Raw genomic sequence first — 7,836 nt, 5'->3', positions numbered from 1 at the left:
TTAAGAACACATGGAAAATTTGATGAAATTCTTTCATTCAAGTATTGTGGTGAATTATGAGGGATAATTAAGTGTTATAGTATTATAAGAAGGTTTACATATGTATAGATGAGTTTTAAGGCACAAGGAGGGGTTAATAAGTAGAATTTGAGGTCAAAGTAAGAATTTTCGGGCTCAAATGGAATTTATGGGTTGTGTGCATCGATGTATATTCAATGTACATCGATGCACTCTCAAATAAAGAACATCGAATGCAATTAGTGAATCGATGCATAAGGAGTGCATCGATGCACCCCCTTAAAAGGAAAACATCGAAGGTGATTTGTGTATCGATGCATGAGTAGTGCATGGATGCACATGTTAAGGGATGCATCGATACACTGTAGAATGTATCGATGCACTTCAATAGGAAATAGAATAAATCGTTCTTTTGGTTTAAGAAATGATAGATTAGAATACATCAATTGGATACTGATATGGATCCGTGTATGATTATATAGATACCGAACTCGAACAAGTTCTGAAACGATCATCAAATTAAGATTCGATCGAAAGAAAGGAAATCATAAAAAGTGGATTGGAACTTAGTGAGGCCAAGGTGAGTGCATCTTATTGCATAGGATTATATGGAAATTGACTTGCGATAAGTCTATTCCGATAGTATAGTACATGGAGTATGTGATTAATATGAAATGTATGTACGCTTGATAGTATGAGTGTATATGTGCTATGTGAATATAAGGTTATGGAATAAAGTATGTAATAATAAAATGTTATTTGAGTTACTTAACAATAAGTCATAAGATTACAGGCATAGGTAACATAAGTTATAAGATAAGAAAATATATGTTTACATGTGTTTGCGGATATATATATATATATGAATAAGATATGGTACATGTTTATGTAAAACCATGCAAAATGATATGAGAAGTGAACTACATGATTATATGATCATATGAGAATGAGATAAAGAGCCTTGTGATATATGACATGAGATATATGAAAGAGAAAGTATATGTGACAAGTGAAAGTGAATGATATGATTATATGAAGATGGGAAACGATATAAAGATATTGTCCATGTTATGTGTTATGAGATCTAGAGGTATAGTTGGCATGCCAAGAGTCGAGGGTATATGCGATCCTTCGGGACACAGTGGTCCTTCGACACATAGTGGTCCTTCTGGACATTTCATAGTGGTCCTTCAGGACAAATTTCATAGCCCCTAGTGGGACCCTATACGAGCTTTTGTAACAGCATAGTGCACAATCTCAATAGACTCACATATCTATAGTTCTCAAAAGTGTACATGGGCTAAACAAGGATATAACAATAAATATATTACATGTGATGTATATACTTTTGTGAGATGAATTGTATCATATGATTTGAATGATAATATGTGTATTGCGTGGTTAAATGAGTCATGTTGGTTAAAATGTTAAGTACAAAAGGATATGATTACAAGATATAAATAATAATCATATTGATAGTAAATTAAGGTTAATGGTGGAAAGAATGAATGATGTGTACATTTGATTACATGAAATGCTATATTGTTTTGTGTGATAGCATGATATGATATGTTCATGAATGATTAAGTAGTTAGAGTTACTTTTATGTGTTTAATGTCTCACTAAGTCATAGACTTAGCGTGTGAGTATTTCACACGTAAGTTCCGGATAGCAAGAAGATAAGTTTAGAGTCAGATTCTCCTTTCCACAATTCAGATCAGAAATATGTTTAAATTATATGTATTTAGTCATATGAAATGTAGTTGGTATGTAAGATAAAAGATTTGAACTGGATACGCTCTGACCAATTTGTAAAACCATACGTTTTATGCAATAGAAATTATTTGGATTTTATCAGAAATGTCTAACTGAATTTCATTAGATTTTGTCAAAGTGAACGTTTTGAACGGGTAATGTGACACCTCAGACTCGTATTCAGGTCGGGTACGGGTTGGGGGTGATACATTTAATGGTATCAGAGCTATGGTTTAGCCGATTCTAGGCTTAAAATAAAGTCAAAAGTGTTTTAAAAAGTATACATGCCAACACAAAGTAGAAAAAAAATTTCTGATCTGATAGTGTAAGGAGTGTATTGTCTTGTTAATAAAGTTAAATTGTTATGTTATACTAGATGTTTGATCATGAGAATTTCCAAAGTGAAACAGAAGGCTATACACCTGAAGGTAATAGCAATTCACCTGCCCTGGCCAGGCAGGGAGAAGAGCAAACACCTCAGGGAATGCCTGTATAAGATTAGAGAATGATTCATGATGTTGAATGAATGTATCGAAATAGTTAAAAGAGTTATGAGCACCCGAGCTCAAGGGTAAGTTTGAGGAAAGTTTTGTTGTTATAGACCTTTAGATAAATGATATGAAGATAATGCTAGAAGGTGTTCATTTTTTCCCAAAGTGGAGAAATTAAAATGAGAAGTTCGTTATTACGTGGATAAGATAGAATATGGTGAACAAGTGTCACTGTAAGGATGCTAGAAGATCAATAATGTGGTGAGAATTCGTAGAAGAATTCAAGAATAAGTGCATCAGTAACAAGCGTATAAGATAGGTAACGCCAGAGCTTATGAGTTTGAAACAAAGAAATAGTATGGTGTATAAGCAAGAGTGTGGATATGATAAGGGTTTGTAATATAGAATGAGAGAGTTAGTGTGGGCTAATAAGATTTTGTGATGAAAATATATTGGATATAATTGTATATTTTGATCATAGTAAGGTGATATCGTGAAAGAAGTGAGGATTCATATAGTTGAGTAAAGTTGGGGATTGATAATAAGAGTTTATGAATGAGCACATTGGTGAACAGTTTATAAGACAAAGAAAGTTACAACGTTTAACTCTCAAACATAGGAATAGTACAGTGTACAAGTAAAAGTATAAGTTTGAATAGTTGACTACGATACCGTGAAGGGAAAATTTTGACGGAAAAGAAGATATATGATTGGTTGATTAGGGTCTGTGCCCTGGATTGAACAGTTGTTATTGACTAGACGTCAGAATAAAAGAGATAGAGTTATAATATTGGAAGAAAAGATAAAGTTGAGTTAATCAATTATGATGTGGATCTGAATATAGTTGTGTATTCGGATCAGATAACTATAATGTAGATAAGGAGATAAGTAATTGTATGGAGATTTAAGAAAGGAAAATACAAATATAAGAGATAGTAAAGAATGAGGGTTGTATAAGTGAATTTGGTTATCGAAGTTAAGAAAATGTGATAAAGATCGGTAATCAGATATGAGTATAAGTAATAGGAAAAGAATAGGTGAACATGAAAGGAAATATATGATTTATGTATAAGGAGATTTCAATGTTGAATGAATAAAGGAATAATAGAATAAAGAAATGAAAAGGACTGAGTTTTAAGATCAAAGATGATAAAAGTTATATGGAAGTGTAGATGATAATTTCGATATAGAAGTAACAAAAAAGTGTGCAAGGTGATGTGAAGAGATTGTTTGATTCTTTAAAGTGTATGTTTAATCATATTTAAAGAAGATTTAAGGTTGTATTCTTGGTCAAATGATGATGGGAAAAAAAGAGTTTGGTTATTGTTATAAGGTAATTAGAGATGGATGTTACTATCTACGTAATGAGTGACATTATATGGAATTTTAGAAAGGTCAAAGGAAAATGAAGAATCGAATGAGAGAAAAAGACAGAAATTGAATAAAGTTACTGGTTACTATTTTTATGATAAGTGACAGTAAATGAATGTATAAAGGAAAAAGGAAGTTGAAGAACTAAAGGAATGAAAGGTTAAGTAAAGGAGGCAACATGAGAACATTAGAAGGTATGTTCTTATTGGTATGTGTAATGAAAATTCGAGGACGAATTTTCTTAAAAGGAGGGGAGATTTGTGACATCCCAAAACTAGAGCAAGTGACTAAAATGGAAGTTTTGAAAATTTAAAGTCTAATTTTGAAAGATCTGAAAGTTTAGAGACTTAATTAGGAATCTTTTGAGGACTATTTGGTAAATATGTAAGGAACTAAGGGTAAATTGGTCTTTGCGAAGAAAGATTTTTATTATCTCTTTATAAAAGAGATAACCACGTGTAAATGGGAAAGAAAATTTTGGAGAGATGGGGTTTAGTTTCTTCTTCTTCCCGTGTCTTCATGTATAAGGTGAGTTGGATTTAATTTGCTTGTTTCTTCAATCTTATGGTTTCTTTTGATTCTTGAGTGATAAGAAAGAGTAAGGGAAGAGTTATGGTGACCTAAAACTCCAAAATGAACAAATTATAAGATATTTAGAAAAAGGAGTTCTTAAGTGAATTATTGAAATAAAATGAGTTAACAAAATTTGAAGTTAAATTTGACTTGTCAAATGGTTAATTAAAAAGTTAGAGGTGATAGAATTGAATTAAGAACACATGAAAAATTTGATGACATTCTTTGATTCAAGTATTGTGGTGAATTATGAGGGATAGTTAAGTGTTATAGTATTATAAGAAGGTTTACATATGTATAGATGAGTTTTAAGGCATAAAGAGGGGTTAATAAGTAGAATTTGAGGTCAAAGTAAGAATTTTCGGGCTCAAATGGAATTTATGGGTTGTGTGCATCGATGCATTTTTAATGTGCATCGATGCACTCTCAAATAAATGAACATCAAATGCAATTAGTGCATCGATGCATAAGGAGTGCATCGATGCACCCCCTTAAAAGGAAAACATTGAAGGTGATTTGTGTATTGATGCATGAGTAGTGCATCGATGCATATATTAAGGGATGCATCGATACACAGTAGAATGTATCGATGCACTTCAATAGGAAATGGAATAAATCTTTCTTTTGGTTTAAGAAATGATATATTAGAATACATCATTTGGATACTGATATGGATCCATGTATGATTATGTAGCTACCGAACACAAACAAGTTCCGGAACGATCTTCAAATTAAGATTCGATCGAAAGAAAGGAAATCATAAAAGTGGATTGGAACTTAGTGAGGCCAAGATGAGTGCATCTTATTGCATAGGATTATATAGAAATTGACTTGCGATAAGTCTATTCCGATAATATAGTACATGGAGTATGTGATTAATATGAAATGTATGTATGCTTGATAGTATGAGTGTATATGTGCTATGTGAATATAGGGTTATGGAATAAAGTATGTAATAATAAAATGTTATTTAGTTACTTAACAATAACTCATAAGATTACAAGCATAGGTAACATAAGTTATAAGATAAGAAAATATGTGTTTATATGTGTTTGCGGATATATATATATATATATATATATATATATATATATATATATATATATATATGAATATATGATATATGTTTATATAAAACCATGCAAAATGATATGAGAAGTGAACTACATGATTTTATGATCATATGAGAATGAGATAAAGAGCCCTGTAATATATGACATGAGATATATGAAAGAGAAAGTATATGTGACAAGTGAAAGTGAATCATATGATTATATGAAGATGGGAAACGATATAAAGATATTGCCCATGTTATGTGTATGAGATCTAGAGATATAGTCGGCATGCCAAGAGTCGAGGGTCTACGCGGTCCTTCGGGAAATAGTGGTCCTTTTGGACATTTCATAGTGGTCATTCGGGATAAATTTTATAGCCCCTAGTGGGACCCATACGAGCTGTGGTGATAGTATAGTGCACAACCTCAATAGACTCACATATCTATAGTTCTCAAAAGTGTACATGGGCTAAACAAGGATATAACAATAAATATATTACATGTGATGTATATGCTTTTGTGAGATGAATTGTATCATATGATTTGAATGATGATATGTGTATTGCGTGGTTAAATGAGTCATGTTGGTTAAAATGTTAAGTACGAAAGGATATGATTACAAGATATAAATAATAATCATATTGATAGTAAAGTAAGGTTAATGATGGAAAGAATGAATGATGTGTACATTTGATTACATGAAATGCTATATTGTTTTGTGTGATAGCATGATATGATATGTTCATGCATGATTAAGTAGTTAGAGTTACTTTTATGTGTTTAATGTCTCACTAAGTCATAGACTTAGCGTGTGAATGTTTTACACGTAGGTTCCGGATAGCAAGAAGAGAAGTTTAGAGGAGCAAGACAGGTCAGATTCTCCTTTCCACAATTCAGATCAGAAATATGTTTAAATTATATGTATTTTGTCATATGAAATGTAGTTGGCATGTAAGATAAAAGATTTGTACTAGATACGCTCTGACCAATTTGTAAAACCATACGTTTTATACAATTTAAATTATTTGGATTTGTCTAACTGAATTTCATTAGATTTTGTCAAAGTAAACGTTTTGAACGGGCAGTGTGACACCTCGGACTCGTATTTAGGTCGGGTACGGGTTGTGGGTGTACATCGATGCTTCATTCTGTTCGACTTGAACCGGAAGTGCCGATACTTCATTCCGTTCGATTTGAATCGGAAGTGCGAATGCTTCATTCCGTTCGATTTGAATTGAAAATGTCAATGCTTCCCTCCGTTCGACTCGAATTGATGCAAACTTTTGATATGAATGAACATTCAACAAAAAATTCTAAAAAAACTATTCTATAACAACAATGTGAAATAAACCAGACACCAGCAACATCATTGAAACATTTGGTCCGCATCACCGCAGAGTAAGTTAAACACAGCTCCCTTGTAGCCGAAATGCCTTGCTCTACCAATTCTATGCAAGTAAACCTCACAATAGTTGCTGGCCAAATTAACCTGTTGCTGATCAAAACGTCGGGCAAGAAGATCCGCTGAAATGAGGACTTGAGTCAAACCATCTTTAAACTCTTTGATTATCTTGTCTCGGTCAGCTTGATTGAGAGCACCTTGAATTGTGGTACCATCATAACCAAGCTCAACAAGTGATCTATGCAATGTACTAGCATTGTTCCTTGTGCGTACAAATATTTTTGTCTACCCTAGGTGTTCTCCAAATTCAAAAATCCTCTCTTCGATCATTGGAAAGTTCATCTGGAACATTCACCTTGTATTGCTTCACCGACTCTAATGATAGTTCTTGCTTCTTGACAAAATGTTGATTATGATCTCTCTTGACAATCTTTGATACAAAATTCTTTACAGTCTCACTAAATGTGGAAAAGAACAAGAGAACATGGCAGTGAGAACTCATCTGATAGAGAATAAGAGAACCTGATGTGTACGATGTATTGCCTGATGTAACGACTTTGATGGTGGAGTCATCGGGTTCATCGAGGAACTTGTTGATCTTTTTATTCTCGTCTATTGTTAGGTTTTCAACTCCCAACTCTGCCAAACTTTTTTTCTCCAATGTTGAGGAAGCTCTCGGTTCTTCTGGGGCACCATCTTCCAAATCGGCCCATCGAACAGGCACCTCGATGATCTTTATGGTTGCTTGAGTCGTTGGTGCCTCAACAGAGGTTACGGTCGAAGTGACGGAATTAGCGACGCTTTCAGCCATGAAGTTGTAGAAATTAATGGAACAAACGAGAAGTTGTAAAATCCATGGCAACTGAATCAGCAGTTTGCTGACTAGACCCATTGTACACCATGAGTGAAGAACCAGAGAGAAAAAAAGTTTAGAAGCATGAAACCAGAATTCCCATGACTTTGGAGAAAGATACCATGTTGAAAACTGAATATGAAGCAATAACTATAACTGTTTTATTATTATATTTCTGCAACTACATCACTAGCTTATATAGGGATCTTATTTACTTCAAGCTCACTTAACCTCACAACTGTAACCTCTAACAACATTCATAACAAACTTTCCATACACTCTTAAATAACTCACACACACATCATCAAACCACACTCCA

The 7,836-nt window shown here is 33.1% G+C and overlaps 1 pseudogene; it reads right to left on the bottom strand.

Annotated features, from left to right (window-relative positions):
* Nucleotides 1–6,628: 6,628 nt before the first annotated feature.
* On the bottom strand, nucleotides 6,629–7,556 carry LOC120149651 (annotated as a pseudogene).
* Between the last annotated feature and the right edge of the window lie 280 nt (nucleotides 7,557–7,836).

Source organism: Hibiscus syriacus, unplaced genomic scaffold (genome assembly GCF_006381635.1).
Source record: "Hibiscus syriacus cultivar Baekdansim isolate YM2019G1 unplaced genomic scaffold, ASM638163v2 tig00002793_pilon, whole genome shotgun sequence".
In the NCBI taxonomy this organism is placed as follows: domain Eukaryota; kingdom Viridiplantae; phylum Streptophyta; class Magnoliopsida; order Malvales; family Malvaceae; genus Hibiscus; species Hibiscus syriacus.
Note: the sequence above shows the minus strand (reverse complement) of the source record. Positions and strands in the feature narration are given on the sequence as shown.